Below are 22,276 nucleotides of genomic sequence, written 5' to 3'. Positions count from 1 at the left end.
CTTTACTCATTTTTTATATTGACTGGCCGACCTCAAGTGTAACTCAATCTCCTAGATTATTGGTAGTATTTAAAGGGCTGGCCCTTGTGGCTACGGAGCTGTAATGGAGACCACTCTAGTGTGCTGCTGTGTAGGCCTAGACATAATTGGGATACTGTTCACATTACATTCTGTGACCGTAGAGGTCTTGCCCTTTGCCATACTCTCAATTTCAGTGGTTCACTTTACTTTTATAATGCTCTTAAACAGCTGCTTTGTGTGGGTTTTTCATATATCATATTGACAAGCTGTGGGCATACAAGGTAGTTTGTGTCAACCAAAGCTGTACTGTATGTAAACCCTAAATTGCTGATGCTATGTATTGGCCAATTGTAACAATGTGCGCTGAGAGTCAGGAAGCAAGTTCAGGGAGTGTTTTAATAAATAAATGGAACATAATGCAAAACAAGAAACTCAGCACACAGACATGAAACAGAAACAATGATGCCTTGGGAAGGAACCGAAGGGAGTGACATATATAGGGAAGGTAATCAGGGCAGTGATGGAGTCCAGGTAAATCTGATGACACGCAGGTGCACTTAACAATGGCAACAGGTGTGCGCCATAACGAGCAGCCTGGTGACCTAGAGGGTGGAGAGGGAGCACACGTGACACCAATGAGAGGCTTTGAAGCCACCGTATGGGCATATTGGCACTCCCTAGAAGAAGCAGTCCTCCATAGGAATGAATGAAATTCTACAGTTTTTCAATTAGCTGAAAGGCCAAAAATACATGCATGTATGTATTTTGTTGTTGTAGTGGGAACAGTAACATACTTTCAAAAAATGTTACTTTAAGGAAAATATTTTGATATATTTATGAATGCTACATTTTTATGTTTAAATCATATAATATAATGTTAAAGTATTCATTAAGGTGTCTGCAATAGAATAAAGATGGCAAAAACAAATGTAGACATTAATAAATTTATTTCAATAGCTTCAAAAATAATATATTATACAACGGTGAGGGAGTGTCACGATGGGGTGCGGTTGCTTCAAAACAGTGCCCCAGGTATTCATCTAGTTTATATATAAATCATTGGTGTCCACTTGGCAAGCACATTAAATATATAATTAAAAATTGATGTAATAAATGTATCACTCACTAGTCACTTTAAACAATGCCACTTTATATAATGTTTACATACCCTACATTACTCATCTCATATGTATATACTGTACTCTATACCATCTACTGCATCTTGCCTATGCTACATGGCCATTGCTCATCCATATATTTATATGTACATATTCTTATTCATTCCTTTAGACTTGTGTGTATAAGGTAGTGTTTGTGAAATTGTTAGATTATTTGTTAGATATTACTGCATGGTCGAACTAGAAGCACAAGCATTTTGATGCACTCGCATTAATATCTGCTAACCATGTGTATGTGACCAATAGAATTTGATTTGATTTGAAATTCTAAAGAGCCAAAAAAGAGAAGCGTCAGAGAGTTGTGAAGGTCTGCTTGGCTACACTGCAACTGTAGATCCTGCCAAGTGCCCCTGTCCTTTGTGTGGACTGTTGCATGCTACAGACAGGGCCATGGTGAGGGCCACATCAGCAGGGGAGACAGCGGCAAGCATCATTAGCCTTCTTTGTGAGAAGCAAATTGGAGTCAAGTCCATCTGACCAATGAGCAGCTGCTGCTCCACTAATCCTTCTGTTGTGTGACAGGCAGAAGTAGAGACCTACACTACACTACTGGCCCACATGTATCAGTCGGAGTTTTGCTGAGGCACACCAACAGTTGAACTTTATGGGAATAAGAGAAGGAGGTCCTCTCTGACAGCATAGAGATTGCAACTCTCTACTTCTCTCTCCAGTATGGTTAGAATATACTGAATTGTCTCATCATCTCTTTCACAGAAAACACCATATAATTTGCTCTGGTCAAGATACCACGGACCATAGCAAACACATATGATACATCTGAATAAAGGATTTCTGCGGTTTCTTTTTGACTCCCTTTTCATTCAGATACAATCAGGTTGGAGCAAACCTTTCTGCTACTGTAGCAAATTTCAAGGTTGTGGAAAAGTGCTGCGAGTTAGTTTCCCATTTAGGTTGGAATAACATATTTGGCATGTCTCCTTTTGACACAATGTAGGGAAAATAATATATCTTAGCGGAAACTAAAACAGAAGTCAAAAACATTCACACACCTCACTTTCCAAACGGAACTAAAACAGACATTCATTCTCCTTCCTCTCTATGCAGATGATGCCATGGTTCGTTGTTGAGGTGGTAAGTGAGCAGGTCTATATTTTCTACTAGGCTACAAGTTATCCAAGGCATAAAGATGCTTTCCTTCCAATTCATCACCAGCCTATCTTCTGCATGAGTACTAGTAATGGTTTTGACGGTCCGGTCAATGCAATTGATTAGAGCTGAGCGATTATCCAAATAATTTGTTGTGGTTATTAAACAACTAATTGACAGACGTCAGTGCATTGACTTAAATTCCATTTAGTTCTGTTTTTAGTACGCCCAACGTGTCATTTCTCTAGAGAGAAATCAAATAATTCACTAGATAAATCATGTCAAGAACTATGTGGGACGCTGGGCTAAAGGAAGTTGTAGTTTTCATTAAGCATATATTCAACCTAGAAACGTGGTAATGCAATACAATGACCATAATCCATTGAGCCTGTTCTATCTAGCTCGGACAGAGATGGATAAACTTTTTAGCCTGCTACATTACATGCTCACCACACCGCTCTAGCTTTGCAAAATAGATTTACACATACATGTTATTCAATCATTTCACCCACACTGCTCGCGCGTCTGCATAGCCAGGCGCTAAAATAGAACTTGGTTCCATTTGTGACGCTTGACCCGCTGCATTTGTTTTTAGGAGCATATACCCACATGGGTGATTGAAAGATGAACTGAGGTTCACACTCCAGTCCAGTTGGTAGTGGTAATGCACCTTGAAGTTGGTTGCCAACTGCCATATAAAGTCCAAAGAAGAAGAAGAATCCTGAAGGAGAGATTACTAGCAATGAACTCGGTTGACCCTTTTATCTGTGTATTAATTGTTGACGTACAGTATCTTGTGCATTTCTGGTAAAATAACAACCCAGGACAAATTAGCTAGCAACAACACGCTAGCTAGCTAAATTGCCATGAATGTTTAATGCTTTTTGATCTGTCCCCAAATGAATATAGTTAGTTCAGAGTTTGTTTTGATATTTCAACCTGCGTGTCCTGATCGCGTCTGGAGTGGGTGGACAATATCAACCTTCGCGCGAGGGGTCTGGTCAGCATGTTAGGTTAGATACACACAGACCGCATGTGAGAGGAATGTAGACAACACAATGAGGAAAGAGAGGGATAGAGACAGTTCGTGAATGTATGCCTTATCTACTTTGAAGAACTAGTAAAATGATTTAGTCAGACAGCTCTAGAGGCATACTAGTAACACTAAAGACAGTATGGGGAGCACAGAGATAACTTTGTCTAGCTGGCTGGCTGCTACTGCCTGATCAGAGATGAGATGATGACTAAGGAATAAAAAAATATTAAATTATAAAATTATTTTTAAAAGTAATACACAAAAAATATGTTTTTTCTTTCATAGAAATGTCCTATTTTTCTATTGATGTCTACCCAATGTGGATCTGAAAGAGACATTGGAATATTTTGGCAATTTAATGTTCACTATTTTTGGCATTGGAATTTTTGCATTTATGTAAAAATATATATTAAAATAAATCTAAAACAAAAAAATTGAAAAGGGGATATATTTTTTACAATTATAGAACGGAAACTGAGCTGACTTCAAAAAACACTAATCGCTCATTAAACCCAATAAACTAACTGGATTTTCCCAGTCACCATCAGAGTCAATCTACTGGCCTTCCTAGTTACATTCAGTCACTCTACTGGCCTTCCTAGCAACTGCCAAAGTCACTCTACTGGCCTTCCTAGTTACGTTCAGTCACTCTACTGGCCTTCCTAGTTACTGCCAGAGTCACTCTACTGGTCTTCCTAGTTACTGGCAGAGTCACTCTACTGGCCTTCCTAGTTACTGCCAGAGTCACTCTACTGGCCTTCCTAGCAACTGCCAAAGTCACTCTACTGGCCTTCCTAGTTACGTTCAGAGTCAATCTACTGGCCTTCCTAGTTACTGCCAGAGTCACTCTACTGGTCTTCCTAGTTACATTCAGTCACTCTACTGGCCTTCCTAGCAACTGCCAAAGTCACTCTACTGGCCTTCCTAGTTACGTTCAGAGTCACTCTACTGGCCTTCCTAGTTACTGCCAGAGTCACTCTACTGGCCTTCCTAGCAACTGCCAAAGTCACTCTACTGGCCTTCCTAGTTACGTTCAGAGTCAATCTACTGGCCTTCCTAGTTACTGCCAGAGTCACTCTACTGGCCTTCCTAGTTACATTCAGAGTCAATCTACTGGCCTTCCTAGTTACTGCCAGAGTCACTCTACTGGTCTTCCTAGTTACTGGCAGAGTCACTCTACTGGCCTTCCTAGGTACTGCCGAAGTCACTCTTCTGGTCTTCCTAGGTACTGCCAGAGTCACTCTACTGGTCTTCCTAGTTACTGCCAGAGTCACTCTACTGGCCTTCCTAGTTACTGCCAGAGTCACTCTACTGGCCTTCCTAGGTACTGCCGATGTCACTCTACTTGCCTTCCTAGTTACTGCCAGAGTCACTCTACTGGCCTTCCTAGGTACTGTCGAAGTCACTCTACTGGCCTTCAAAGTTACTGCCAGAGTCACTTTACTGGCCTTCCAACATGGTCTCAGAGAATTTTGGTTAGGCGAAGGGTTAGCTAACACACTAAGTCGTTGCAAAGTAGCTAAAAAGTAGTAATGATTTGCAAAGTTGCTAATTAGCACCACCATCTGTTATTGCCTTAAAGCTGTGACCAAATGCATATATAAATGGGAGCTATAGATCTGTCATTCTCATTGAAAGCAAGTCTAAGCAACGGTAGATCTGTTCTATATGTGCTATTTCTATGCTTCTCTTGCTTAAGTTTAGATTTAGCGTCTTTTACTTTCAGTTTTGAACAGCAGCTTCAAACAGCTGAAAATACAATATTTTTGGTTATTAAAATTAAATTTCACAGCGGTTTAAATGGTTCAAAGATTCTCTACATTATATTTGCTTGTTTTGTCACAAACGGAATTTAGGTGAAAAATTGCAACCAGGAAATGGCGGGATGATTTCTGCATAGTGCATCTTTATGCAACCTTCTGTCTTATGTAACCATACCAAACATAACATATCATACTAATTTGAATGTCCCAGATTTACATTTACTATGTTACGTCTAGTCTTGGAGACCAAGCTGGGCCTTCCTAGTTACTGCCAGAGTCACCCTACTGGCCTTCTTTCCCCTGCCCAGTTACTGCTATAGTCCTATACTGGGAGAAACCAAAGCATGTGAGAACTGATTCATTCACAAGGCTGAGATAAAAATAAAACCAAGGCCCATAGCAGCAATCCAATAGGGATGAGTGCTTATAGGGAGGCTCAGCTGCATCATACAGTGACGTGCCACTGTGCCAGGGAGCCACCATGGAGTTCTTCATGGAATTGTTAACGGAAACATCATTTTCCCATTGTATTGTTACAGGGAGCTGGAGAAGTGGTTGAATGACAGGAGTTTATTCAAGGCAGAGGAAAGTCTTGAGGTAATCTAGACACATTAACTCAACATTAAAAGAGTATAGCTATGACAAGTTCAGAGCAGGATAAACTGCTGCAATGTTATCTTTCCCACACTGAATGTTTTTGCATAGAGGGGTCTGACGTAAAAGAGGTATAATTCCCAATACTCGGAATCAGTCATATCCTGCATATCCTCCAATTCCTGTTGTAGACCCTGGTGTACTGTATATCACTGTATTGCAAAGTCAGTCAAAGGATAGTTCTAGATATAAACATGTGGGACTCATAAATAGCGGTGCTTGTAGTCCTACTAGTTAAACAGGTGCTATGTCTATCAGGTTTGCAATTCCAGCAGCACGGGAGGGGTCAAGGCTTCCTGAATTCCACTGTGGTAGTGTTGACTGGAAAAGTGTTGACTGATATAAATAGCTATGGTCCCCCTTGCTATGCCCATCATCTATACACACACACACACCTGTAAACACAAGCACTGGCCACCTGCGTCACGCACAAACTGGACACCATCTGGACAGCCTGGGTCACATGCTCCCAGATGTGTCCTTTGGCCTGTGTTGGCCCCTCCAGTACTCTGCTCTAGTAAAGCAGGTTCAGATGGGATGTGTTAAGGAGCAGATGTGATGTGTGAAGTGGAGGAGGTGATGTGTGACGGGTATGATGTGATGTGTGACGGGGGAGGATGTGTCATCTGTCAAGTGGGGCTTAAATGGAAGATCGGGACGCAGACACATACTATGGACCCTAGGCCTGACGCATTGGCCATCAGGCTAGGAGGCCAGGGGAGCAGTGTTGACACAGTCCTACAGCAACACTCATAGGTTATTTCACAACCAGTCACACAGATCTAAAGATACCACAGCTGAGGAAGATAAGGAGCTGCAGAAGCACGTCCGAGCAAAGCTGCAGAGTGCCAGTATCGGAGCAATAGTAACTAACTGACAAAGCAATTTAGGAATTTCAACAGAGGGAGATATCATCACATTATCCTCTGGAGACTACTTCCATTCCACTGCAGCACATCATCGTTGCTGTTGAGATGACCCTCTATAGTTTCGTTAGTGAATGGGAACTCTGCAGCCAGCCAGTCTGTGTGATGAGGTAACCGAGGGGCCTGGAAACATCTCTTTGCCCATTTCAATGTCTATCCCTATGCCCAGCTTAGCGTAGTTAATGGTTCATTATATTAATTCATGTAAATATGTTATTTCAAAATCTTATTAAACTCTTGATCAGAGATGGGGACATTCTGAACTGCAGGTTTTTGGGAGTGTAAGATTCATCAAGCTGTCTTACGACACTGTCTTTGTAAGGTTCTGTATTTATTTTCTTAGTCAACCTTGTGTTCTGTTTCTTTGTGTTAATGAACATAACCCTGTCTTTCATTTTTGTTCATTCATTTCACCTGTTAGTTACTCACCTGGTCTCATCAGCTCCTTACTTAGTTCAGTTCATTCTGTTTGTGCCTTTGTAAGGCATTGTTCGTTTTGACTCTACTAAGCCTTTTCCTAGCTCGTTTGTGAGAACCAGTTATAGCCTTCAGTCCTAGTTTTGATTAACCTGCCTGTTTGCCTAAGTGTGTATGACCATTGCCTGCCTGTGACCACGATTCCTGCCTTCTGCGAAGCCGCAATAAACACCTGCTGCTCTCTGCGCGTGAATCTAAACCTTTTTCTCCCTGAGTATTCATTACAGTATACCTCACCTAAAAACGGAATGGATTCAGCGGAGCTACAGCGGCACCTAACCCAGCAAGAGGAGCGTATGGAGGAAATCTGCCATCTACTCTGGCATCCTATCCCTACTCCTCCGATGCCAGGTATCGTAACCCATAGCCCTCCTTCATTCATATCCATGCCTGGTAAATATGACGGTTCACCTGGGAAATATCAGGGATTTCTGATGCAATGCAGCAAATACATTGAGCACAACCCCACTAACTTTGCCACCCACAAGAGCATGGTGGATTTTGCTGTCTCTACTCACAGGCAAAACCCTGGATTGGGCCCCCACCATATGGACTGCCAACAGCACAGAACCGGGATCCGAGACCCATTTTCACACCCTGGAATGACTCGGTCACTCTCCTTCCGGTCGTCCTATAGGAGACCTCCTCATAGACCTTCAACAAGGACGCAATTCAGCTGCTGAGTATGCCCTCGAGTTCCACACCATGGCTGCAGGGAGTGGATGTAGTGAGGCTGCTTTACTTACCGTCTACCGATGAGGGCTCAACAGGGAACTTCAGGCGGAGCTGGCCTGTAGAGGTGACCTTCAGGATTTAAATCCATACATTCGTCTGTCCATCTCCATCAACCACCTCATCCATGACCGCTGAAGATCTCTGCCACCCAGGAACACCAAACCTTCTCTTTCCATGATCCCGTCCGAGTCTTTCAGAGCACATGCAGTTGGCCCATGCTCCTCTCCCGTGTATCGAACGTCAAAGGCGGATCCAAGAAGGGCTCTGCCTATACTGTGGAAGGAAAGATCATCTACTCAGCCATTTCCCTGTTCGCTCCCACAGAGAGATAAGGGTCCCTCCATTGCCATGCAGGTAGGAGTGTCCTTATTTCTAAACATATCCCAGAAGCAATTCTCCGTTCCAGTATTGATAACCGTGAAGGGGGTTACTAAGTACATAGAGGGCTTGATAGATTCGGGAGCACCAGGTAATTTTATCGATCACCAGCTAGTACAAGAGTCTGACATTGATCTAACACGTCACCCCTCCCTTAAGGATCAACATCCTGGACGGACAGCCATTGGGCACGGGCTTCATTATGCACTTGACACAGAGCTTCACCCTCCAGATTGGAGTCTTCCACACCGAAACCATGGAACTCTCATCCCCTAAACAGCCACTCATCCTCGGACACCCCTGGCTTTGTTGTCATGACCCTGCCATCTCGTGGCGACAAGGTCAACTACTGTCCTGGTCTTCTACCTGCTTCTACAGTTGTCTCAGCCTACCCTGCAGAGCCACCACCATTGAGGACTCTGCAGTGCCACACAGTATACCATCTGAATACACCTAGTACAGCAAAATCAAGGACTTCATTCTGCCACCACATCACCCAGGGGACTGTGCTATTGACTTACTCCCTGGAGCGTCCCCACCGAAGGGCTATGTTTACCCCCCCATCTATCCCGGAAAATGAAGCAATGGAGGACTACATTGATGAATCGCTCAAACGGTTTCATTCGTCCTTCCTCTTCCCCGGCTGTGTCCAACTTCTTCGTTGGAAAAAAGGATGGTGGTCTCCATCCACGTATTGATTACCATTCCCCAAATGACGTCATGGTCAAGAACCGTTTCCCTCTTCCTCTGATTCCAGTGACCCTTGAGCAACCCGGAAGCCGTATAGCGCCCTTAACCACTGCGCCACCCAGGAGGCCTGGGAATCCAGATTTCTAATCAACTTTCCTGCAGTTCCTATCGCTTCCACTGGATGTCAACAGTCTTTAGAAATTGGTTGAGGTTTTCCCTTTGAGAAATAAAGAAGTAATGAGGCTCGAGGGAAGTGTACTCTTTGTTAGAGGCGCGTGTCCTGAAAGCACGCTCCACTTTGTTTTCCTCCGGTATTGAACACAGTATATCCCGTCTTAAATTTAATTGATTATTTACGTAAAAATGACCTAAAGTTGTATTACAAAAGTAGTTTTAAATGTTTGGATAATGCTTACAGGTAACTTTTTAGATATTTTGTAGTCACGTTGCGCAAGGTGTTTTTCTGGATCAAACACGCCAAATAAATTGACATTTTGGATATATATCGACGGAATTAATCGAACAAAAGTACCATTTGTGATGTTTATGGGACATATTGGAGTGCCAACCGAAAAAGTTCGTCAAAGGTAAGGCATGAATTATATGTTTATTTCTGCGTTTTGTGTCGCGCCTGCAGGGTTGAAATATGCTTTTCTCCCTTGGTTTACTGGGGTGCTATCCTCAGATAATAGCATAGTTTGCTTTCGCCGTAAAGCATTTTTTAAATCTGACTTGTAGGCTGGATTCACAACAAGTGTAGCTTTAATTTGGTATATTGAATGTGTGATTTCATCAAAGTTTAATTTATATAGTAATTTATTTGAATTTGGCGCTCTGCATCTTCACTGGATGTTGGCCAGGTGGGACGCTACTGTCCCAACATATCCAACATTTCATTGGGTACTACTGCTGCACAATTGCTTTCAACAACTTGAATTGCTGCTTCACCTCAGCTCTGGTCCTTCGCCAACCAGTTCCGACCCTTCCTTTCTACCTGGAGGTGGATGCCTCCAAAGTAGGAGCCATTCTCTCTCAGCGGGTGGGAACACCTCCCAAATCACATCCCTGTGCCTTCTTCTCCAGGAAGTTATTCCCCGCTGAGAGGCATTACAATGTGGGGGAACAGAACTCCTCGCCATCAAGCTGGCCCTTGAGGAGTGGCGCCACTGGTTGGAGGGAACACAACATCCCAGATTATCGTAATCTGGATTATATCAGAGGGGCCAAGAGGTTAAACTCCAGGCAAGCCCGCTGGGCTCTCGTTCACACGCTTCCATTTTCATGTTGCTTACATCCCTGGAAAGAAAAACGTAAATGCTGATGCTCTCCCCCACCAGTTTGACCTTTCGACCAGTAAATCAGACCCTACACCATTCTTCTTTCCTCTTGCATTATGGAACTGGTACAGTGGGAGGTTCACTCTGCCATGCAAGAACCCAGCCCTCGTCATCTACCTTACGGTAAGCTTCTACCTTTGCCAAATCCTCACAGACCCTGGTCCCACATAGCTGTTGACTTCATCACAGACCTTCCTGAATCCTCTGGCAACACAACCATCCTTGTCATAGCTGACCATTTTTCAAAATGGTGTCATCTGGTTCCTCTTCCCAATTTACCTAACGCCATGGAATTGGCTGAGTGTATGTTCCAGCAGGTGTGCTGTCTGTATAGGATTCCGGAGGACATCGTCTCCGACCGCAGGCCACAGTTGGTCTCCCGGGGGTGGCGAGCATTCTGTGACCGACTGGGGGTCGCCCTCAGCCTCTCCTCTGGGTACCATCCCCAGACCAACGGGCAGACAGAATGCCTGAAACAAGAAATAGGGAAGTACATCCGCCAACAATGTTCTGCCTCTCCACACGACTGGAGTCGGTATATGGCCTGGGCCGAATACGCTCAGAACTCACTCATTCCTTAATCCTTCTGTCTTACTCCGTTTCAGTGTGTCCTTGGTTACCAACCCCACATGTTTCCCTGGGAGGCGGAGCCTGGTACTGTCCAGCTGTCGACGACTGGTTTCGTATGGTTCTGTATTTATTTTCTTAGTCAACCTTGTGTTATTGAACATAGCCCTGTTTTTCAGGTGCAATAAACACCTTCTGCACTCTGTGTGTGAATCTACACTTTAGTCTTACCACAGGAACTTCTGACACATGGTCAGTAGCTGGTCATTTCATCACTGCTGACTGGATGAAATGCCTACTTTGTTAGGAGGATATCAGATGTGATCTGTGAGCTCAGCTCATTGATAGATTATTGTAATATGTGGATGAGAATATTTAATCACCTCTGTCTTTGAAACCTACGCAGCAAACTGCCTAAATAAACCAGCTCTTAGTAATGAAAATATTTTAAATGGTATTCCATTTCCCATCTGTGGTAAATATCCATAACAGATGTGGAGCCAGCAGAAGCACCTAGCTGGCTGATGAAATGTAAAGTAGCTGTCTCTGTCTGTAGCCAGCCCAGGCCTGCGATCACTATCACGGCTGTACCTATTGCATTAATACCCTACTGTAATGTGGGGGAAGGAACTAGAACTCATCAACCTGAAAGAGGAGAGCAGTATGGCAGACTGTTTCCCCCTTTAAGGGAGGAAGTATCTAATGTGCTGCATGCCGACGCCATCATCGTGACATTCACAACGCCAATGTCTAGGCATATTCCTTGTGTGAGTTATGACAATCATATCTTAGGAGTCATTTTTGGTCAGTTCTGACTAGAAAAATAACCTAGTTCATATTCAACATCCTGGGAAACTATTCCATTGATGTTTGGTCAATTTTGTGAGGTGTGAGCTGTGCTGGCCTAACTGAGTGAGAGAGCTGGCACTCAGCCTCCCTCCTCCTTGCAGCCAGGACTTTTTCCGGGCACTGGGGCCAAATCTCCCTGTCAAAACATATCAGTCAGGGTCTAAACCAGGCGTACTAAAACCTCTAGTGTGTTGTCATGAAGAAAGTTTCATAAGATTGTGAATGCAGATGGATTGAGGAAAACTTAAAGTCAAGTCCTTTTCTCTATTCGTTCTTCAACTACTCTTGATAAACTCCACTGTAAGCTGATCTACTTTTAGGAGGCCCATGTTGCTTCAGTTGATGTCACCGGATTATTTTCCACAGTATATGTTGCAATTGTCACTCATTGTCTTGTACATTGGAACACCTCTACTTCCTCCTCACTATATCACATATACTGAACAAAAATCTAAAACGTTGGTTAAATGAGGTGAAATAAAAGATCCCAGAAATGTCCCAATTCTCTCAAATTTTGTGAACAAATTTGTTTGCATTTCTCCTATGCCACGATAATCCATTCAATTGACAGGTGTGGCATATCAAGAAGCTGATTATTAAACGGCATGATCATTACACAGATACACCTTGTACTGGGGACAATAAAAGCCACTCTAAAATGTGCAGCTTTGTCACACAACTCAATGCCACAGATGTCATATGCTTTGAGGGAGCTTGCAATTGGTATGCTGACTGCAAGAATGTCCACCAGAGCTGTTAACAGATCATTTAAATGTTAATTTATCTACCATAAGCCGCCTTCAACGTCATTTTAGAGAATTTGGCAGTATGTCCAACCAGCCTCACAACCGCAGAACACCACCAGCCCACGACCTCCACATCCGGCTTCTTCAGCTGCGGGATCATCTGAGACCAGCCACCCGGACAGCTGATGAAACTGTTGGTTTGCACAACCAAAGAATTTCTGCACAAACTGTCAGAAACCATCTCAGGGAAGCTCATTTGCTTGCTTGTCATCCTCACCAGGATCTTGACTAACTGCAGTTCGTCTTAATAACTGACATCAGTGGGCAAATGCTCAACTTCAATGTCCACTAGCACACTGGAGAAGTGTGCTCTTCACGGATGAGTCCTGGTTTCAATAGTACCGTGTAGATGGTGGACAGCGTGTATGGCGTTGTGTGGTTTTCTGATGTCAACGTTATGAACAGTGCCCCATGGTTTAGTTATGGTATGGGCAATCATATGCTACGGACAATGAACACAATTACATTTGATGGAAATTTGAATTGACAGAGATACCGTGACGAGATCCTGAGGCCCATTGTCGTGCCATTAATCCGCCGCCATCGCCTCATGTTTCAGCATGATAATGCACGGACCCATGTCACAAGGATCTGTAAACAATTCCTGAAACCTGACAATGTCCTAGTTCTTCCATGGCCTGCATACTCACCAGACATGTCACCCATTGAGCATGTTTAGGATGCTCTGTATCGACGTGTACGACACCGTGTTCCAGGTCCTGACAATATCCAGCAACTTCGCACAGCCATTGAAGAGGAGTGGGACAACATTCCACGGGCCACAATCAACAGCCTGATCAACTCTATGCGAAGGAGATGTTTTGCGCTGCATGAGACATATGGTGGTCATACCAGATACTGACTGGTTTTCTGATCCCGCCCCCTACTTTTATTTGTTATTTGACCAACAGATGCATGTCTGTATTCTCAGTCATGTGAAATCCATAGATTAGGACTTAATGAATTTATTTAATTTGACTGATTTCCTTATATGAACTGTATCTCAGTAAAATCTTTGAAACTGTTGCATGTTGCATTTATAGTTATGTTCAGTGTATATGGGACTACTGGCTATCCCATGGTGTGAGAGGACCAGTCCGGTAGGCTTTCCGGAAGGTGATTCTGAGAGTACATAGGGGGCTGATAATCTTTGTAAAGATTCTCCTGGCTGTTTAGGATGCACTGTGAGTTTAACATGGGAACTCTGCCTTCTTCAAAAATCCATCCACAAAAGATAAACCATTACAGGGCTCCTCAGGAACAAATTAGAGTCCTCATTGAAATACCCAACACTTGAGGGATTACATGCTCTATCCACAGATCTGACTATTATAATGCAGGGCAGAGTTGTTATTGTTGTCTTAGCTGTGTATGGTTAGTAGGACCCCCTGAGAAAGCTGAAATAAAATGCTTACCATACGTAATTGCCTGGGTAAATATTTCATGCTGACATTTGCTTTGATAGACAATGCAAGGAGAATACGATTATACTGTTTACAACTTTACTAATGCAGGGGGACTGTATAATAGGAATCAGAGAAATGAATGAATGGTTGAGAGGAGTTGTTCAAACCAGACACAGGAGACTATGTGGTGACCTAGAAAACCAGCCTTGGTTGCCATCTGACTTCTATGAAATTAAATACTTTAGTGTTTAGCCTATAGCCTACTCTTAATGCATGCATTGCAAATCATGTTCTCTTCTCTCCAACACTATCAAAGACGCTACTGATTGGGCTCCAACTGGTTCCTATTTAACTGATTCTACTTTCCAAGTATATGCAAAATCACCCGTTATGATCTTTGTCTTGTGTGCTGATCATAGTATAGTCAACTAAATCAAAGGCTGCAGGTTCTATTCCCCCTCTATACTGTGCCTATCATAAGTACTGGATTTATTCACATTTGATTGTGTTACAAAGTGGGATTTAATTGTCATTTTTAGTCAACGATCTCCAACATATACTCTAATGTACGTGGTAGATTTTTATGATTCATGAAAAATTAAACACTAACATGCTGACCAGACCGGATGCATCGCATGCGCGAGCATCGCAAAATAAATGTAGAAATCCATGTTATTCAATTATTGCACCCACACTGCTCGTGCGTGCCAACGAGCGTCTGCGTTGCCAAGGGCTAAAATAGAAGTCATTCCTATTTCTGACGCAGATCGCGCTGCAAGTCCTGCCTCTCCCATCTCCTTATTGGTTTATAGAAGCAGGTACCCACGTGCCATCTCCTCATTGGTTATACCCACGTGGGTGAATGAAAGACTAAATGTTTTGCCAGTTCTGGTGGTAAAAGTGTAGATGCCAATCACCATATAAGTTCAAAGATGAAAAAGCCTGGAAGGAGGAGAGATACGATTTGGTTGGCCGTTTTATGTGTGGATTAAATGTCGGAGTAGAAGACCTTGTGCATTTCAGGTAAAAGAAAAACTCAATGTTTATATCCCAGGACAAATTAGCTAGCAACAGCAAGCTAGCTAAATAGGCCAAATTAGCTAGCAAATGCAAGCTAACTAGTTAAATTGCCATACATGTTTAATGCTTTTCGACCTGTCCCCAAAGTAATGTCATTGGTTCAGAGTTTGTTTTGATATTTTAACCTGCGTGTCGTGATCGCGTTTGGTGTAGGGGGACAAAATACATTTATGCACGATGGCGCATGCGCACAGCCGGTTTGGGTTCCGTGTAATATATCTTTATTAGATGCGTATTCACCCCCCGGAGTCAAAACATGTTAGAAAGACCTATGGCAGCGATTACAGCTGTGAGTCTTCTTGGGTAAGGCTCTGTATTGTGCAGTATTTGCCCATTTATTCTTTTGAAATTCTTCAATGTCTGTCAAGGTGTTGGGGATCATGGCTGGACAACAATTTTCAAATCTTGCCATAGATTTTCAAGCAGATTTAAGTCGAAACTGTAACTTGGTCACTCAGGAACATTCCCTTTCTTCTTGGTAAGCAACTTCAATGAAGATTTAGTCTTGTGTTGTAGGCATTACTGAGGGTAGTATGTACGGCCCAATACATCACTGGGGTCGAGCTACCTACCATCCAGGAACTCTATACCAGGTGGTTTCAGAGGAAGGCCCTAAACATGTTCTAAGACTCAAGTCACCCAAGTCATAGACTGTTCTCTCTGCTACGGCACTGCAAGCGGTACCGACGCACCAAGTCTGGAACCAACAGGACACTGAACATCTTCTACCCCCAAGCTATAAGACTGCTAAATAGTTAGTTAAATAGTTAACCAATAGCTACCTGAAATATCTGCATTGACCCTTTTGCACTAAGCTCTTTTGACTCATCACATACGCTGCTGTTATTGTTTATTATCTATCACATTGCCTAGTCACTTTATCCCTAACTATATGTACATACAGTACATTCGGAAAGTATTCAGACCCCTTGACTTTTGCCACATTTTGTTATGTTACAGCCTTATTCTAAAATGTATTAAATATGTTTTTTTCCCTTACCAATCTACACACAATACCTCAATGCCAAAGAGAAAACAGTTTTTTAAGAAATGTTTGCAAATGTGTACATACAAGAAAAACAAATCATGTATTTATATAAGTATTCAGACACTTTGCTATGAGACTCAAAATTCAGCTCAGGTGCATCCTGTTTCCATTGATCATTCTTGATATGTTTCTACAACTTGATTGGAGTCCACCTGTGGTAAATTCAATTGATTGGACATGATTTGGATGATTCTATATAAGATCCCACAGTTGACAGTGCATGTCAAAGCAAAAACCAAGCCATGAGGTCGAAGTAATTGTCCGTAGAGCTCCGAGACAGGACTGTGGTGAGGCACAGATCTGGGGAAGGGTACCAAAACATTTCTGCAGCATTGTCCCCAAGAACACAGTGACCTCCATAATTCTTAAACGGAAGAAGCTTGGAACCGCAAAGACTCTTCCTAAAGCTGGTCGCCCGGCCAAACTGAGCAATCAGGGGAGAAGAGCATTGGTGAGGGAGGTGACCAAGAACCAAATGGTTACTCTGACAGAGGACCAGAGTTCCTCTGTGGAGATGGGAGAACCTTCCAGAAGGAGAACCATCCCTGCAGCACTCCACCAATCAGACCTTTATGGTAGAGTGGCCAGACTGAAGCCAATCCTCAGTAAAAGTTAAATGACAGTCCGCTTGGAGTCAAATCAAATCAAAGTTTATTTGTCACGCATGCCGAATACAACAGGTGTAGACGTTACAGTGAAATGCTTACTTACAGGCTCCAACAAATAGTGCAAAAAAGGTTTAGGTGAACAATTGGTAAGTAAAGAAATAAAAACAACAGTAAAAGACAGTGAAAAATAAAAGTAGTGAGGCTTATACAGTAGCGAGGCTATAAAAGTAGCGAGGCTACATACAGACACTGGTTAGTCAGGCTGATTGAGGTAGTATGTACATGTAGATATGGTTAAAGTGACGATGCATATATGATGAACAGAGAGTAGCAGTAGCATAAAAGAGGGCTTGGCGGGTGGTGGGTGGTGCCAATTGAGGTAGTATGTACATGAATGTATAGATAAAGTGACTATGCATATATGATAAACAGAGAGCAGCAGCAGCGTAAAAGGGGGGTTGGGGGAGGCACACAATGCAAATAGTCCGGGTAGCCATTTGATTACCTGTTCAGGAGACTTATGGTCTTGGGGGTAAAAACTGTTGAGAAGCCTTTTGGACCTAGACTTGGCACTCCGGTACCGCTTGCCATGTGGTAGTAGAGAGAACAGTCTATGACTGGGGTGGCTGGGGTCTGACAATTTTTAGGGCCTTCCTCTGACACCGCCTGGTGTAGAGGTCCTGGATGGAAGGCAGCTTAGCCCCAGTGATGTACTGGGCCATACGCACTACCCTCTGTAGTGCCTTGCGGTCGGAGGCCGAGCAATTGCCGTAACAGGCAATGATGCAACCGGTCCGGATGCTCTCGATGTTGCAGCTGTAGAACCTTTTTAGTTTCCTGAGAGGGAATAGGCTTTGTCGTGCCCTCTACACGACTGTCTTGGTGTGTTTGGACCATTCTAGTGTGTTGTTGATGTGGACACCAAGGAACTTAAAGCTCTCAACCAAAAGGAATATAAAGGACACTCAGACCATGAGAAACAAGATTCTCTGATCTGATGAAACCAAGATTGAACTCTTCGGCCTGAATGCTAAGCGTCACATCAGGAGGAAACCTGGCACCATCCCTATGGTGAAGCATAGTGGTGGCAGCATCATGCTGTGGGGATGTTTTTAATGGCAGGGACTAGGAGACTAGTCAGGATCGAGGGAAAGATGATCAGAGCAAAGTACAGAGAGATCCTTGATGAAAACCTGCTCCAGAGCGCTCAGGACCTCAGACTGGGGTGAAGGTTCACCTTCAAACAGGACAACGACCCTAAGCAGACAGCCAAGACCACACAGGAGTGGCTTTGGGACAAGTCTCCGAATGTCCTTGAGTGGCCCAGCCAGAGCCCGGACTTGAACCCGATCGAACATCTCTGGAGAGACATGAAAATAGCTGTGCAGCAAAGCTCCCCATCCAACCTGACAGAGCTTGAGAGGATTTGCAGAGAACATTGGGAGAAACTCCACAAATACAGGTGTGCCAAGCTTGCCAAGCTTGTAGCATCATACCAAGAAAGACTCAAGGCTGTAAAGGTTCTTCAACAAAGTACTGAGTACTTATGCAAATGTTTTTTTTCTTTGCCATTATTGGGTATTGTGTGTAAATTGATGAGGGAAAAAAAACAAATTAATCCAATTTAGAATAAGCCTGTAACATAACAAAACTGAAAAAGTCATGGGGTATGAATACTTTCTCTCAATACCTTGTATCCCTGCACATCGAGTCGGTCCTGGTAACCAGTGAATAGTTATCGTTACTCATTGTGTATTTATTTTGTTATTATTTTTCTTTTTATTTGTTGTGTTTATGTTTATGTTTTTTCTACTGTCTCTTTTTATTTTTTTGCATTGTTGGCAAGGGCCCGGAAGTAAACATTTCACTGTTAGTCTACACCTGTTGTTTACCAAGCATGTGACAAATACTATTTGATTTGATTTATTGTCATGCTGAAAGGTTAATTAGTCTCCCAGTGTCTTGTGTAAAGCAGACTGAAGCAGGTTTTCCTCTAGGATTTTGCCTGTGCTAAGCTTCATCCAGTTTCTTTTTATCCTGAAAAACTCCAGTCTTTGCCGACTTGAAGTATACCCAAACCATGATGCAACCACCCCCATGCTTGAAAGTAAGGAGGAATTTACTCAGTGATGTGTTGTGTTGGATTTGCCCAAACATAAGGCTTTGCATTTAGGCCAAAAAGTGTATTATTTTGCCTTGTTTTTTTGTCACTATTACTTTAGTGCAGCCTTTCTTAAAGTATGGGTCGCCACCGACACGGACCTGATAATGGTGGGTTGTGATGTGCCAGAGTAAATATATAACTATTTCATTCATTACTGGAATTGATTTGGCCAAGTGTGCTCTCTGCTTAGCAGCAGTCTCTCCTCAGTTTGGCAGGTGTGTGAGTGTGAGAGGGAGATGCACATGTGCTTTGCGGTTTACCTTATCTTTTTTCTGCAGTTTTCTTGAAGATTACGCCGCGATACACACGATGCAGCACTGTCGTTCAGTAGCAGATGATGCGCTGTCTGCCACTGACTTGTCATTCCAACGCACCATCACTCACCGCTGTCATCAAATGGATTCATGCTAGCCACAAGTTCTGACTGAGCTCAATTGTCATGAAACACATGTACAGCGATGAGTTTCTCTTTCATAGAAACTTATAACGAGGAGCGCCCAATGTGTTTTGTGCGGGGAAGTGCTTAGTAATGAAACGACAGGTCTTGACCAAACATCCACAGCATGATGGTAAACCCAGGGAGTTCTTTCAGAACAGAGCAGAATGCTTCAGGAAACAGTGCTTCAGGAAACAGTGCTTCCACAGTGGAAAAGTAAGTCAGCTAGCAGCGCATTGTTGTCATTGTATAACAGGCGATAAGCAGAAATAAGGGAGTACTAACTAACTCTGATAGTAGTAGATGTGAGTTTCTCTTTCAAACAATCCACTGGCCTTGTACACAGCTAATAGCTATCATTCGCAAGCAAGATACAGATAGTGCAACCTTAGTAACAGTAGTCATAGCCAAAAGTTTTGAGAATGACACAAATATTAATTTCCACAAAGTTTAATGCTTCAGTGTCTTTAGATATTTTTGTTGGATGTTATGATGGTATACTGAAGTATAATTACAAGCATTTCATAAGACTTTTATTGACAATTACATGAAGTTGATGCAAAGAGTGTTGACACTTCTTTTTCAAGACCTCTGCAATCCGCCCTGACATGATGTCAATTAACTTCTGGGCCACATCCTGACTGATGGCAGCCCATTCCTGCATAATCAATGCTTGGAGTTTGTCAGAATTTGTGGGATTTTGTTTGTCCACCCGCCTGTGGAGGATTGATCACAAGTTCTCAATGGGATTAAGGTCTGGGGAGTTTCCTGGCCATGGACACAAAATATCGATGTTTTGTTCCCCGAGCCACTTAGTTATCACTTTTGCCCTATGGCAAGGTGCTTCATCATGCTGGAAAATGCATTGTTCGTCACCATACTGTTCCTGGATGGTTGGGAGAAGTTGCTCTCAGAGGATATGTTGGTACCATTCTTTATTCATGGCTGTATTCTTAGGCAAAATTGTGAGTGAGCCCACTCCCTTGGCTGAGAAGCAACCCCACATATGAATGGTCTCAGGATGCTTTACTGTTGGCATGACACAGGACTGATGGTAGCGCTCACCGTGTCTTCTCCGGACAAGCTTTTTTCCGGATGCCCCAAACAATCGGAAAGGGGATTCAGAGAAAATTACCCCAGTCCTCAGCAGTCCAATCCCTGTACCTTTTGCAGAATATCAGTCTGTCCCTGATGTTTTTCCCGGAGAGAAGTGGCTTCTTTGCTGCCATTCTTGACACCAGGCCATCCTCCAAAAGTCTTCGCCTCACTGTGCGTGCAGATGCACTCACACCTGCCTGCTGCCATTCCTGAGCAATCTCTGTACTGGTGGTGCCCCGATCCCGCACCTGAATCAACTTTAGGAGAAGGTCCTGGCACTTGCTGGACTTTCTTGGGCGCCCTGAAGCCTTCTTCACAACAATTGAACCACTCTCCTTGAAGTTGTTGATGATCTGATAAATGGTTGATTAAGGTGCAATCTTACTGGCAGCAATATCCTTGCCTGTGAAGCCATTTTTGTGAAAAGCAATGATTCCTTGCAGGTAACCATGGTTGACAGAGGAAGAACAATGATTCCAAGCACCACCATCCTTTTGAAGCTTCCAGTCTGTTATTCAAACTCAATCAGCATGACAGAGTGATCTCCAGCCTTGTATTTGTCAACACTCACACCTGTGTTAACGAGAGAATCACTGACATGATGTCAGCTGGTCCTTTTGTGGCAGGGCTGAAATGCAGTGGACATGTTTTGGGAGGATTCAGTTCATTTGCATGGCAAAGAGAGACTTTGCAATTCATCTGATCACTCTTCATAACATTCTGGAGTATATGCAAATTGCCATCATACAAACTGAGGCAGCAGGCTTTGTGAAAATTAATATTTGTGTCATTCTCAAATCTTTTGGCCACAACTGTACAAATGAAGATGAAAAATGATCCGGCCTACTGTACATCTTACTGTAGAAATTGTTGAAAAGTGGTCTAGGTTGGAACTGTTGCTGTTAAAATACAATAATATTTTTTCTTCTTAAATGGAATAAACTGATTGAAGAAAGATGCTTTTTGAGGCAAACACACTCACACAGTTCTGAGTTGTTCATCTACAGCAGGAAGCGGTCTCCTGTCTGACTGAGAAAGCAGTAGATGTTCTGGTCCAGTTTGGCACCACATACCTATGTGAGTCAAAGTTCTCAACTCTGACATACTTAAAAAACAAGTACAGAAACAGTTAAGGCTGAGCATGACCTCAGTGTTGCACTGTCAACAGAGCCCAGAATAGACATGCTCTCATTAGGACTGTGTGTCTCTGTGTTTTCTGGTCTACATCTGTGTGATATGATCAATCAGTTTATTCCAGTTCAGAATAAAACATATGTATTGTATTTTAACAGCAACAGTTCCAACCTAAACTATTTTCAACAATAATTTATACAGTAAGATATACAGTAGGCCTGATCATTTTTCATCTGTACTGATACTTAGGGTTGTACTATCAAAAAGCCTGTGTGTGTGTGTGTTCTGTTATTCATCTGTGTGATGTGATCAATCAGTTTATTCCAGTTCAGAATGAAAATGATTTATTGTATTTTAACAGCAACAGGTCCAACCTAGACAGATATGTAAGAGTGTTTTTAATTGTGGAAAAAAAAACATGTATATATTTACATGGATATTTAATTTCATTGTTATTTGTTTTTTGTCTATAATGCATTTGTTTTAGGCATAAGGGCAATGAAATGTACCAATATTTATGTATAGTTGCATATTTTCCTAAGCTTGAAAACACAGAATTTCTCATTTGGGTCCCAGGCTGATAAAGTTGAAGAACACCTGCTTTAGTGTCTTGTTACATACAGGATGAATGTTTTGGAGTATTTTCATTATGTATATTTCTATTCTTCTTTTCACTCTGTCATTTAGGTCATTATTGTGGAGTCACTCCAACGTTGTTGATTCATCCTCAGTTTTCCCCCATCACAGCCATTAAACCCTGTAGCTGGCCTCATGGTGA

At 42.8% G+C, this 22,276-nt stretch overlaps 1 protein-coding gene across 3 annotated transcripts in view; it reads right to left on the bottom strand.

Moving 5' to 3' along the window:
- The window catches only part of LOC109867473 (semaphorin-4B), an 86,483-nt gene that overhangs the window by 51,122 nt on the left and 13,085 nt on the right, over positions 1 to 22,276 (bottom strand). Inside the window, exon 1 of one of the 3 annotated variants that reach the window (XM_031801626.1) lies at positions 7,909 to 8,237. The exons of the other annotated variants lie outside the window; for them this stretch is intronic. The gene's annotated coding sequence lies outside the window, so the exon portion shown is untranslated. Of the gene's footprint in view, positions 1 to 7,908; positions 8,238 to 22,276 lie in introns of those variants that run through there. 3 annotated transcript variants of the gene reach the window in all.

This window comes from Oncorhynchus kisutch, linkage group LG22 (assembly GCF_002021735.2).
Source record: "Oncorhynchus kisutch isolate 150728-3 linkage group LG22, Okis_V2, whole genome shotgun sequence".
NCBI classification, from domain to species: Eukaryota; Metazoa; Chordata; class Actinopteri; order Salmoniformes; family Salmonidae; genus Oncorhynchus; species Oncorhynchus kisutch.
This window is presented reverse-complemented; position numbering and strand designations above follow the sequence as displayed.